Source organism: Gavia stellata, chromosome 14, assembly GCF_030936135.1.
Source record: "Gavia stellata isolate bGavSte3 chromosome 14, bGavSte3.hap2, whole genome shotgun sequence".
NCBI classification, from domain to species: Eukaryota; Metazoa; Chordata; class Aves; order Gaviiformes; family Gaviidae; genus Gavia; species Gavia stellata.
In genome coordinates this window covers 845,409-859,274 of record NC_082607.1, presented here as the reverse complement: position 1 = coordinate 859,274, position 13,866 = coordinate 845,409, and the positions used below count along the sequence as shown (strand labels likewise).

General features: G+C 58.5%; 1 protein-coding gene across 1 annotated transcript in view; it reads right to left on the bottom strand.

Annotated features, from left to right (window-relative positions):
- The window catches only part of STARD8 (StAR related lipid transfer domain containing 8), a 61,612-nt gene extending 48,612 nt beyond the window's left edge, over positions 1-13,000 (bottom strand). The window contains exon 1 of the mRNA XM_059824265.1: positions 12,993-13,000. The gene's annotated coding sequence lies outside the window, so the exon portion shown is untranslated. The remainder of the gene's footprint in view (positions 1-12,992) is intronic.
- Positions 13,001-13,866: the final 866 nt, after the last annotated feature.

Below are 13,866 nucleotides of genomic sequence, written 5' to 3'. Positions count from 1 at the left end.
ACGACAGGACACTGCGCAAGAGGCTTGACAATGAACACAGAGCACCGATGCCACGCAAGGAGAGACAGGCGGCAATATGACGTGGCGTGGGGATAGCCAGAGAACAGGAGAGACCAGGTACACTGCAGGGATGCCACAAACCCGCTTTTCTCTTGAAATTACTCGTGGGGGTTGGAGAGTTGCCCAAGCACCCTAAAATGGGAGGATCAGGCAAAAAAACCCGGTTTTTTCCATTGTTTTCATAGTCTGAGAGGCTTTTGATGCACATCTCCTTCCTTCCTTCCCCAGCGCCAAGCTCCTGACCCTCCTCCCACCAGCCTCCCGGCTGCCTCTGCTCCCCCGCGGCAGCCCCTCAAGGAGCCGCCTGTACCGCAGCCCTCGCCCCCGGAGGGAAGGGGCTCTCAGCAACAGCCTCTCAATGAGGCTGTTGTTGACTTGAAAGTCTTCATACAGCTTTGTGCGAGGGAGCCTCTCACCAGCCAGGGACCAGGGGGCGGGCGGGGGGGGGCCGAGGGCTCCTGCTGCTGGAGGGCAAGCAGCCAGTGCCACCCTCGCGGTCAGCCATGGCGAAGGGAGCGGCTGTTGATCCGCAGTGGTGGAGATGAGCGGAAGGTCGCTAGAACAAGGAGTGATGGAGGCTGCGAGTGCCCTGCTCCAGAGCTGCAGGCAGACGAGGGGTCAGAAAGAAAGGGGGTCAGGGTATCAGGAATCCAGCTGAGCCTTGACCCCCAGAAGCACCAGCATCCACAAAGCACTGCTCCCCAGCTCTTGGGGAGGGTGAGAGAGAGGGATGGAGGGAGAGCAAAACCTCTGGAAGCAGATGATGGCCGCAAAGCCTTGGGGTGCTGACTGCCGAGCCAGCACCCCAGGGGATGGCCAGGATGGATTATTTCACTCTGGCCACATAAGTGGGAAAGGGGCAGAGGCAGAAAGACGCAGCGCTGTTCCCAGTGCGGGGAGCACGGCCAGGTAAGGGCAGAGCTTACAACACTTTATGCTGCCACGGGCTCGGCTGTGGGCTCGGCTCTCACCCGGCACCATGACGGGTCAGAGCCGGGCACCCGCTCCTGGGCAGCCCCAGCGGCACAGTGACAGCCAGTGGAAAAAGTGCTTGGCTCAGAGGAGGACTTCAAGCATTTTCCACTCATTTCTTCATGCAAAGCAGGAATGGGGAGGGTGTGGGGGCAGAGAGGCAGGAAATCTCCCGGAGACACTGAACTATAAACAGGCAGCAAAGAGGGCAGGACCAAAGTGGCCGGTCCCACGCAGACCCCGCAGGCGCGCGCTTGCCCCACTCGCACCAGGAAAGCCGAGGCCGCGCTGCCAGAGCGGATGCTGGAAGGAGCAGAAATCGCGCATACCGCACACTCCCCCCGTGCCGCCCCATGAATGGGCCGCATTCACGCCCGGTGATATTAATAGTTCCCAGCGTATTGCCGAGGAATGGCGGAGCGCCCACGGGCTCGCCTTCGGGCCGCCCCGCTGCCTGCACAAGGCACCCAGTGTGCGCGGGTGCACATGCGGGTGCTCACACCGGGTGCCCAGCAAAGGGGTTAACGCTGCCCGAAGCCGGCATGCCTGCAGAGGAGCTGCCAAGCAGAGGGACCAGGGATGGAACAGCCTGGAGCACGCTGCCCTCCCGGGCAGGGCAGGGAGGAACAGGGGGGGTCTGCTGGCCAGAGCACACCCCGGGGGGCTGGAGGTGCCCTGCCCAGCCCGCAGATAACCACCACCAGCAAGGAGAGAGGGGCTGTTTCGGGTGGCTGAAAGGGCATTGCTGGGAAGGGATAGGAAAAAGTCCAACAAAGGCCCTTTTGGGCTGGCTGGATACTAGGAAAAAACGTCAGGAAGGGCGAGCAAGCTGGGGACCTGCCTCCACCTCCTCCCAGCAGGGAGGGTGGGGGCCACCCGGCTGCTCGGGACACCCAGACCTAAACCCGGGAAAGCTCCAGTAATGGGCTCAAAGGAATAACCCTGTCCTGGCCCTTACAGGGGATGGTAAACAGGACTCCAGAAGAGCTGCATGCACCCCGACGCACCCCAAGCTCGGCAGGCGGACAGGGCTGAGTGAGTGGAGCCACCTCAGCCGCATGCAGCCAGGGAAAGCCGGGTTGAATCCTGACCCTGCCTGTAAAGAGCAGCATGCACATACAGCCCAGCCCCAGCCCCAGACCTGAGGTCAAGGCATGTTCGGGTAATCCGTTCATGCCGCCCGCACTGCAGCCTGGCTTCTGCCGCCCGTGCTGCCTCCCCACCTGCCAGCACTCAAAACCCTTCCCTGCTCTGGGCGAGGTCCAGGGGGAACGTTGGCCGGGCCACACGGTAGCTACAGATGAAGGCTCATTTTGCGGGACAGATTACACTGAGAGACGCCCACTGAACACCTCTGCCGGGGCTGGGGAGCTCAGACAACACTGATGCTGAAAAAGAGCAATTAGTTGTCATGGGGCTGGATCCACAGATCCCTGGATCCAACACTCCCCAGCACCCGAGGACAGAGCACCTCCAGATGTGAAGGGCACTCGGACATGGCTTATCCCGCCCAGCCGGGGGGGACAAGGGGCTCCTTCCAGCCCCGGGGGGCTTCCCCAGGCTCCAGCAGGAAAGCCAGGCTCACCTGACATGAGCTGGCAAAGGCACTCAGAGACCCTCTTCTCCACTACGGCATCCGGTCAGGTCCCACGGACCTGCAAACCCTGCGAGGGACCAGCCCCGGGGCGCGGGGGGAGCCACGGGCGGGTCCGTCACTGGCAAGCAGCAATTGTCACTAAAGCACTGGAAGCCCCGCAGCGCCCCGGCCGCCGGCAGCGCATCCTCCACGCGTGACCCCCCCACGGTCCTTGTACCCCCCCCGCCCACGGCGGCGGAGCAGGAAAGGGCGCCCTCTGCTGGCCACGGCACGCAACACCCCACGCCAAATGAAAACACCGGGAAAAGTCAGAACAAGCGAACGACTTAAAGAAGGGAAAAAAAAATAACACGAATCCGTGGGAAAAGCATCTTTGCTCCAGTTGACCACACGCCGCGAAAGGAAAACCCACGCACCCACAGTGAACACATCCCAGGCAGCCCCGAGAGGGTCATCGTCTGCTTCTCTTTTTCCGACAACCAAAATAAATCGGGGCGGGGGGTGGGGGGGGGGTTAACTTTTTCTTTCAGGTGTATAAATAAAAACTGACCACAGAAACGGACACACCAGAAGTGGGTGTCCCAGGGTAAACTTGTTCACAAGCAAATGCTCGGGGGACTCTTGCTCTGCTAACGCAAGTATTATTCATGCTTCATAATTTCTCCCCGCCGCAGACGGAGAACAGGAGAAGCCGGCGACATTTTCACGTGAACCGGCTTCATCCGGGTCGGACCCCGCGTCAGAGCTGGGTCCAGCCTGCCCTTGCTGCCCTCTCCCTCCTTGGGGTGCCCGATTTCTTAGGGCTCAGGGCCCTAATAACGGCAAGCAGGAGAGGAGCTGCCATCCCTCCCCTCCTGCCCGCTTCAGGACCTCTCCAGCGCAGATAACCCAGAAACTGCCTCTGCCCCATCCACCTGGACCCCAGCTCACCCCCACTGCATCCCTCCCGTGAGGAGGTCAGGCTCAACTGCGGGAGGCCAAGAATGAGGAAGAGGAGACACGACCCAAGAGCCAGCCCTGGCCGCTCGCAGGACGGCTTCCGGGAGCGCAGGGATGCCCCAGTGCCGGCCTCGGCGCAGCGTCAGCACCAGCGCGGAGGGAGCAAGCCGGCCCCGGCCATGAGGAGGAGGATGGCTTCAATATCCTTGTTTACGAGAGGAAAATCAGGAGAAAGAAGTTAACTGGCACACATGAAATGGCAGATGGAGCCCGTGTCGCCAGCTGCACGAGTACCGCAGGCAGGATTTCATCAATACTGAATTCCCCAGCTTCCAAGGGAGGAGGGCAAGAGGGAGGAAAAGAGAAACTCAGAGACATTCACACAACAGCATCATTCATGGGAGCTGATTTTGTGCAACAAGGGTCCTGTGTCTGGCCCAGAGCTCTAGGCAATTAAAACAGCAGCCACAGATCTCAGAGAAACAGCAGGAATTTATCTGAGGAATCCGGATTATGTGGCCACTGCTGAACCAGAGCAAAAAGCCTCCCGCTCCTGGAAGGTAAACACGTTGGCGAGCTACGAGAAGCAGCAACCAGCTCAATTACCCCAACTGTTTCTGCTTCACCCACCCGTGCCAGAGCCTCCTCCTATTACATCGAGAGGGGATTACTGCTGCTGGTCCTTCCTCCATGCAAACAGTACCACCAAGGGGATGGTGAAGAACCAGGCCCCCCAATCCAGACATGGACTTTGCCATAGCAGCCAGGCAGAAGAGCTGCCTGGCAGAGGAGATGGCGTTGCGTTTGCAATCAGGGGGTCACAAGCGATGCGAACTACTGCAGGTCTGCCATAGGGGGATGCAAGCAAACCAGAATGGTTTCTTGGTCCACAGATAACGGTGGGGGTTTGCAAGTCTAAGAAAGTGGTTTCCCATTCTGGTCCAGCCTCAGGAAGCACGTACAGGGTTTACCAAGACAGGTGAAAAGAGACGAGATGCTGATGAATCTCTTGGAAGTCTTACTGGCAGAGCTGGCTCCCGGGAGCAACTACGGACCCTCTAGGAGACCGTCAGAGAGGATTTGCGGCTGTGCTCCCAGCTCTCGTGTAGATCGTCCCAAAACAACCTCCTGCCCTGTTGGGCCGACAGCCCCTGGCTACAACTTACCCCAGCATGCCGGCACCGAGGTGGGCAATGTCACCGGCACGGGGTCTGGCAGTGGAAGCGCTTTGGAAAACTCCGTTTTCCCCTCATCTACGACAAACTAAGCTGACCTCCCCATCCCTGAGAAATAACCCACGTCCACCCAGCGCGTTTTGGGCCATTCCCAAAGGGATCATTTAACAGCAGGAGGAAGGAGTCTCCAACACAAGTCTCGGGGCAAATACGAGAAGTAATTCTTCACTGAGCATCACAGCTGACTGAGAAACCGAGCCACAGCAGTTCCTCTTTCACGCAACCCAAAATAAATCGCTTTCAAGATTGTTATCCACACACTGTTATCACAGTCATCTTTAAAAACCACATCAAACCAGTTTTAGCACTGGAGTTACAAACAAAGAAAAATTCCTTAAGCATTTTAACAGTCTTAATAAAGGGGCTGATACAAGCATCATTGAGACACTATCAAATACAACATAATGCCTTTTTTTTGATAAAGAGCGTGGGGGTTCCTTTCTTCTGACAGCCCCTTGAGCAGGTGATCTGCTTTACCAGTCGGCTCAGGACAGACACCACTTGGCTTTGGGATCCCCAGCTCCTCACCCACCAGGAGACAGGCTCGGAGTGAAGCCCCCCCCCCTCCACCGCTCCCAGTGTCTTCATTCTCCCCCAGTGTTTCCAGCAGCAAAGAGAGGGGCCGGCGGCTGCAGTAGCATTGAAAGATCCCTGCTCTATCATATCCCGAGCACACAGAAAACCAGTCCCCAGTAGGGAGCTGGCAAACAGAGCAGGGTTAGTACCCAAAATACTGAAGCGACAAGGCTGGAGGCTCTACCTTCCGCAAACATCCTCACCGGCCGTTATAAACACATTAGACCTCACCAGCACTGCAGTTTTCCTCGGGGCCTTCAGCGGACACAACCTGTCCCTCCCGCCACGCCGGGCACAGCCGCACCAGCCCGCTCGGACGCAGCGGGCAGCAGAGGCAGCGGGCCAGAACATCACCAAAGCGGCACCGTTTCGGGGGGACAGGAAAGCGAAACCCCAGGCCCCTCTCAGCCCACCGTTTCAGGCCACGCTCTGCCTTTTGCACCCACCCGCGCCGACCCTCACGAAGCCCACCTTCCACCGCAGCCCCGCCTCGGTCCTTCCCATCGCTACCCGCAGCGAACGCTCCTTCCTCAGCCCCCCCCGCCGCCCCGCGCCCCCCGGGCCGGGCCGGGCCCCCCGGCAGAGAGCCGGGCCGGTCTCTCCCGCCCCTTCCCACAGGCTGGGCTGCGGAGCGAGGGCGAGGAGCCGGGGGAGCGCCGGCGGCGCGGGGCTCCCGCGGGGCTCCCGCTGCCCGCCCGCCCTCGCCCACCGCCCGCGCCGGGCAGAGCGGCCCCGGCCCCGCCCGCGGCCACTCACCTGCTCGCCCGCGCCGCCCCCACCCGCAGGGAGCCGCGGCGCGGCGGAGCCGCAGCCCCAGGGACCGCCCGGAGCCCCGGCGCGGCGGCGACCCGGCCCCGGCCCCGGCCCCGGCCCGGCGGCTGCCCATCGCTGCGCTCCGCGGCGCAGAGGGCGAGCGGCGGCGGCTCCTCCCCCGCCGGGATGCCCGGGGCCGCGCACCGCCGCTCCCGGGCCGGCGGCAACGCCCGCTCCCTTTCCGCTTACTCCCCCCCGACGGCGACTGGCGGGCGGTTTCCCCGGCGGAGGAAGCCGCTCGCCCCAGGGGAAGGCTCCGGCACGGCGGCCCCTCTCCCTCTGCCGCGCCCAGCCCCGCGGCGGGGCTCTCAACCGGCTCCGCTCCCGCCGGCAGCGCGCACCGAAGGCCGCCTGGCACCGGGGCCAGGCGTGGAGGTCAACGCGATTCGCGTGTCCCGCGTTTCACCCGCATCCACCTCAAACTCGAGTCATCAACGCCCCGGTCCCGCGCAGCATCACCGGGAACCCGCTCGCTCCCTGCCCCTGCCCCTGCCCCCGCGGGTGGGTTGGTAGTCAAAGCACTGCGGACATTTCAGGCAGGGCTCAGAGTCTCTCCGTTAAGAAGAGAAGGAATTAACATGATCAGACTGGCCTGCAAACACCTCACACCTTTTTTTTCCCATCTGACCTCTCACACTTTGAAAAGAAAACCACACGAGTATTACAAAGCGCCCGCGAAGGCCCCGTTTGCTTGCGCAGCCCGGTGCCTCCTCCATTTACAGCAACGTTCTCTCCAGAAGTGCAGACGGGTTATTTCAGACACAGGAAACATTACCTTTCTTTGCATTTCTAATGCAGCTTACATGTCAAAGCTCTTACCAAAGGAAAACCATTGTACAGCCAAACCTCCCTTTCAGTTTTCAATGTATTTTCTCTTTTTAATTTCAGGGAAGCAACCACACTCGAAATTTCCCTCTTGATCCTTTTGGCCTCATGCAAACCACCCAGAGGATGCAGATATAATGGCACTTTCTTGCCCACAATTTCTTTCCAGTCCGTCTCAATCGCTCCTTGCTGCCATGGGAAAAACTTGGCGACGTACCGGGCACAAGGCAGCCAAAGGGGCCTTTTCCCAGCTCATTCTCCGCACTTCCCAAGCGCCCCGCAGCCCAGCCGACACAAGGAAAAACTCTCTCTAACCAAGGCTCTTCCTTTCTGGCCTTCAAAGAAAATCACCCAATTCGTGATAGGATCCTGCTGTTCAGAGGGGGGAATCTGCATTTTGTTAGCTACAGGAAAGAGAAGAACTTCCAGACCCTGAAATTAAGGCCCCAGAAGGACGGCGGAGATGAGCTGGGGGATGGGGATCAGTTACTGCAGCAGTCGCTGGGTTTCCGAGTTACAGAAATTTTTACAGGCAGAAGGGGAACAAGGACAAGAAATGGCCTCATTTCGTGGGCTGGAGGGGCCTCTTGCCTCTGACAAATAGTTTCCCCACGACCATTTATTGGAAAAATTGAAGCGTGGCCAAGTTGGGTTAGATTTTCTTTTAAAGTATTTTTTCTCACGTCACGTTTTCGGCCTGTTTCTCAGGAGCCAGTCAGGGCGGCACGAGCGCTCAGCAGCCTGCCCATCCCTCTGGGGGGGAAGAGGGGCGGAAAAGGCGGGGGGGGCTGATCCACCAGCCTTTGTGTCTTTGCCAAAAGAGCGAAAAGGTGACGCGAGAACAAACCAAAAGTGTTTAAAATTGCTGTAGGACAAGATATTAACAGGAGTCCTTTGCATGCCCGTATCACTGCCATGGCGGTTCCTGGTAGTTAACCAAGGATGTAATTACACGCGTGGCTCCATGGATTTATATGGGAGCCGCCTTCCCTGCAAGCTGCAGAAAAGCAGCAGCATGAAGCAGCGGCTCCCGGAAAGTGGCTGGGTGTTACGGAGGCACCGACGGGGACGGAGGCACCGACAGGGATGGACAGTACCCAGCACCACACTGAGAAAGGTGTTTTATTCAAACGGTGCCGAAGGCACCTACCCGTAAATATCCCGAGGCAGCGACCCAGGAGGGATGGGCAGGAAACGTCAGAGCTTGCAACCTTGGCTCTGCCCAGAGGCTTTAGCACCAGCCTACCTTCTAGGGGAAATTAAATCAATATGGATAAATACGTATCAAAGAGCTCAGCAGTTCAAAAATAACCTCAAGGGTTCACTGAGGAGGCCTGGAAAGGAAACGCTGGAGATTGTGTCTCGAGCCTCAGGAGATGCTGTCCCCAGCTCCCGAGAAAACATCTGACAGAAAGAAGCATAAACTGTTTGTTTGCTCTGAAGCTCCCTGGCAGGATGATTTTTAGTGTATAAATTCTCGTTTAGGAATTATCTTTTTACTTTTTTAAAACTTCTTTACTGCCTAGAGCTAATCACAAAGTGTTTTACGCTAGCCAGGCAGGGGATCAATTCCCAGTGACAGGAGAGTGCCCAGGAGTAAGGCCACGGAGGCTGTAACAGAAGGAAAATCAGAGTATTTGAGAAACACCCCTCTCCCTTCATGAAAAATAACCAGAAGAGCGGCAGAGCCCGCGGGGCGGGTGCTGCTGCCCCAGGCCAGCACCAGCGGGGCTCTGGGTCGGGGGCTGCTGCCCACCCAGGCTCCCGGGGGCTGCGCGGCCCCGGGGCGGGACCTGAGGTTACTTTGGGATGGAGGTTGGCGTTTCAGCGTGATTCACCAGCCGAGCCCAAGACTGACCCCGCAGGCAGCCAGGGAAGAGGAAGGAGCAATGCAGAATCCCTTTCATCACATGTCACACCAAAACCACTAACAATCACATTCAGTTCAGCTTTTCTACTTCCTACCTCTTTGCTCGGGATCCAGACCCATGACCACGTTTTCCACCACGTAACAGGCAGCGATTTCTCAGGGAGTTTCAGAAGTCCCCAGAAACGGGTCCCTGCAACCAAGTCTGGCATCTCACGCCCCCCACCATGCCTTCATGCCATGGGTCTCCTCCAGTCACCTCCCTTGCATCGATGCTGCAGCCAGAGCACGGCCCCGGTGCCGAGGGCAGCGGTGCTGGTCCCTGCACGCCTGCCTGCCCCGGCACGGCCGCGCACCCTCGCAGCAGCCACCCTGCCAGCCGCCCAGTCTCTCTCTTTCAGCCTATTCAAGCCATGATGGAAAAACAGATCCCAATCCCCCTCTTCTCCCCCCAAAAACAGGGCACCAAATGTGCGGGCACACGCCAGGCGAGGAATGAAGGGCTCGTGCTCAGGCTACAAACCAACAGAACCAGTGCAGGAGGTTTTCGTGCAGAGAGAGAAGAAGAACTCGGCTGTGACAACATATCAACAACAGCTAAATTTAGCAGGTTATTTTCGGAGATCCAGATGCTGGGTAAATACAACCTTATTATTTCATGCAGGGGCAAAAGTTCAGCAGAGTCCCTCGTGCTTCTTTTTTCTATTATTTCACCACATCCAGTCACAGAAGCCCTCTTTTGAAATACTGCAGTATCATCATTGCCTGGCTGCGCTGAAGGAAGCCGTCAGCTCAGTCCCCATCCCTCGGCAGTTAGAGGAGGCCACTGCTTAACGACATTTGCAGAGCATGCTCCCGATCCTGCTTTTGGAGAGGCCTGATGCTGCTGTCGGCAGGAATTTATTCGGAGGATGCAGTTTTCGCGTGCACGGCTGGTGTGCGAGCCTTTCCTTTCTGCTTTGTCCAGAACAATACATGGGAAGTGAATGTCAGAGAGGAAGCGGGGAGTTAGGAAATCCATGGAAACCTGGCCCCAGCTGGGACTGCTCCAGCGGGACGGCTCGGGGCCGCGCGGCGGGCACTGTGTCCCACACAGCCCGGGGTTGCCCGCAGGAGGGGACCCGCACGGCAGCGTGAGGTGGGGTTCTGCCGCTGGGCAGGGCGGTGGGTGGGTGGGACGGCGGGGACACGGGCTGCCCGCTCACACCACAGGAAGGGAGGGCTCGCCACAGGGTCGGAGGAGAAGGCTCGCCCTGCGGGTAGCACACTGCACAGTTTTGGCTGGTTTGTCTCAAAAATCAAAGTTCTGGGTTTTTTTCCTTCAGTTCAAACTGAGAGACAGGCTGTGATCCTGCCCGTGGAGGCGGGTTACCGGTGATGACTGTTCACCGGCTGCCGCTGCCGGGAGGAGACCGAGTCCCCATGTGCTCCTGCCGAAACATTACCTCCGAGAAGGCAGATGAAATCCAAGTTGTTTTCCACCGTTACCGCTGAGGGAGCTGAGCACGGCATACCCAGCTATTTTAGTGACAGTGGGAAGCAGCAGCGACTTCGTACAGCTGGTGTTCCGGGAAGGGGCCGTGGCAGCACAGCCCCAGCTCCCGGCTGCTCGCAGGCAGGGACGGGGCCTGGGAGCTGGGAATGGGTCCGGCTGCGCCTCAGGAAGCGGCTCAGGGAGTTTGCCGGCTGTGGTGGGAGAGGAGCACTGCTGTGGGGGGGAATCGGGGGCAGGCTCCAGGAAGCGATGGAAGAGCCAGGAGAGGCATGTTCCCAAGAGTTATGGGGATAAACGCAGAACCAACTCAACCCTGCCTCATGCCGTTGTCTCAAGAGCTGAGGTCCTCTTGGCACCCACCCCAAAGAGACTAAAAAAATCATCAGAGAAGGGAATGGTGTCTCCTGAGACCACTGTCCGAATGTTTCCTTAAGTGACCCCCATTTGTCAGACCACCTTCTGCGGATGCTCAGCTAAGAGGACAGCAAGTGACTGCACCGGCCTCTTCTCAGAGCTTTAACCATCCCAGCGGAGGGTATGAACGGACGGCAGGCTTGCTCCAAGTCCAGCATAATTCGCATGAAAGGGAGAGCTCCAACCACACTCCCCTGGGCACCACGCTGCTGCAGATTGCAGTGATGCTGAGTAGCCTGCTACAGCTACAGCTGATGCATCGAATCGCAGGTGTAAAACCGCGCAGCTGCTCACCTACACCAGGGCTCCTGCTCCTCCTGCCCTCAGACCCCTACACAAGCGTGACACCGCAGCAGCTGAGCATCCCTCCAGCAGCACCAGGAAGATGCAGGCTGGGATTGTTGTGAATGTAGCTGAGCCTTTACCAAGAGAGTCTTGGATTTTGCAGGTGGTTTTAACCAAGGGGAAAAAAAACCTATACACATTCTTTCCCCCAAAATCCAGCCATGGATGTGATCTGTAGGAGTCTTCCCTGCCCCCTCCCTCGAGCAGGGCTCTCTAACCCTTTTTAACAAGCTCTTGATATTCATGTTGTTAATCTCTCCCATGAAAGGGCAAGAGAGACCACCCAGGATTACCTCTGGAGCTCCAGTTCACAAAGCACCTTTTGTCACCCAGAGCTTTCCTGTGCTCCTGGGCTCTTGCGCCAGCCGAGCTCGGAGCTCACCTAACCCTTACGTGGATGAAAAACAAGAGGCCAGGTCATTGCCCTCCAGTTAGGGGAACTGCTCAGAGATCCCCGGGCACATCCCGCGGGCTCCCTGCAAGACGGCGTTTCCCGTTTCACAGCACCGGAGGCTCTGGCCAGCAGCGCAGGGAGCACCGCTCCTCCCCACCTTCGCTGCCGAGAGCCATCATCTGCAGGACCTCTTTTGAGCTCTGTGCCGAAAGCCGAGGAGCCAACGCAGGGCAGAGGAGTGCTCCAGGGTCCCTCCGCTTCCAGAGCCGCTGGGAGCTACTGACCACAAGCTGACTGTAGGACCGGGCCAGGTTTACTTCTGGAGGTGTCACTGAGCAAAGAGCCTCCATTACACCAACCAGTGAAATTATAAAATGCAGGACCTCTACCCATCTTGTCCACGAGCTGGGCCATGCTGGGCAGCGGGGCTGTTTCTCCATGGTGGAACGTGAGGACAAAGTGAGATCCAGAGCATTTCTTCACACCCGGCAGAGCAGCAGCTGGGACCAGCAATGCCGTTGCAGACAAATTTGGCAGCGGAGCCCTGCATTGTTCTTAAAACGAGCAGCTAGCTGTGCCCCATCCAGGAGCCCACAAGCCCTGTCCCCAGCCCTGGTCCCCAGCCCCGCAGGCGCACACCTCCTCCTCCTCCTCCTCTTCCCGCAGACCACCACCAACCTCCAGCCTCCCCGGCACCCATGAGCCCCCCGCGGCAGGGTGGCCCTGACCCCCACCTTTGCAGAGGCACGGTAAGGGCAGAAGCAGCCCATGGACACGTGCACAATAACCACAGATCAGCCGGGAGCTGCACCGCGATTCCCTCCTGCCCGGCTGTCGCTGGTGAGACATCTCAATCACACAAAGCGGAGGGGGCTCCAAGCTGGGGGAGACCCTCCTTCCTACGGCACGGCAGTTTCAAGGCTCTGGAGCTCCTAATGAGCTTATCTGCAGAGCACGAAGTTGTTTGCCACAAAGAAGAGAGGAATTGAAAAGGAAACAGGAGCAGAGCTGCTGCCGCGCTGGGCTGCCCTGGTTGAACGGCTCACCGTGTCGGCACAGCTACAGCAGCGCACGCACGCCGGCGAGGGGTCCCGCTCCTCTCTGCGGGACTGCTCCGCACACACAGCGGCTGGGATTTCACACCGCTAACCGGTGATTACTGCAATGTACGGCCAAGCTGCATTTGCAGGCAGGGTGGGGAAAGGATGGGGCGAAGGAGGGGCTGGGCACATCTTGGGGGGTCCCTCCCGCAGAGCTGGGGCTTGGGGGTGCCCTGGCTGGCACTGCTTCATGCTGGCTGCCTTTGCTACCCCTTTGAAAAATAAGAGTTTTGGGGGAAAATCATACTGCTGGCAGAAGAAACCAGAAGCCCAGCAAGAGGAAGGTCCTCTTCTTCTCGTAACCCCTGCCCGCCCCACAGCGAGGGCTTTCCTGCCCCGAAAAACATCATCGCAGCTTACCTGCATCTTTTTTATCTTCTAGCAATGTGAAACACTGTGAAAAGAAAGAAAAAAGAACAGAAATCATTTTGTTATCTTTTTGATTTTCACATTCATGGACTCCTACCCTTCTCATTTGGGCTTGGTCCCCACTCCAGCCTCCTCTCTGCCAGGTGAGGAGCTAGGACCAGCGGTGCCTGCTCTGGCTCTGAGGACAAGCAGAGCTCTAGCAAAGGCTTGTCCCAAGGGCATCAGCCCCACTAGCTTTAAAACATCAGTGCCATACACGTCCCAGAGCACTGGGCAAACACAGTGTGCCCAGCACGTGCCCACCACTGAGGCTCCCTGCCTGCTGGAAGCCATTGGAGGAGGAGCAGCAGCTGTGACCAGGGACTCTGCATCCCTGGAGCAGGTGAGGGAGACAGGGAGAGAGGGAAGGCTGGAGAGGTGGACCTTTCTGCCCGACAGCTTGAAACGGACACTGCAAAATCGCAAGAGAGCGGACAGGTAGGCAGGCAAGGGCTGGCAGATCCAGAGCAAGGGATCAAAACAGAGGTTGGGAAGGCACGGTCTGCGTCTGTGCTGCAGATGACACCCGTGAGCCACCCGCACACCACGCACTGTGCATCACACCCGTGTCCACTCCCCCGCTGGAGCTGGGTCTGGCTCTGGCACTGGGGAAGCCTCAGTGGGGCAGACCCTTGCTCCGGTGGAGGAAGCACCGGGCTGGGGTCCCCCCAAACATGTCCCTCAGTACCTGTGCGGCTGCACAGATGGCAGTGGAGATGCCCATGTTTTAATCGCATTAGCAGGTCTGGGAGCAGAGTGTACAATGGTGTCTGCAGGCACGGAAAGCCAACAATAAAGAAAGGAAAAAAAAAAAAAGAAAAGTTGA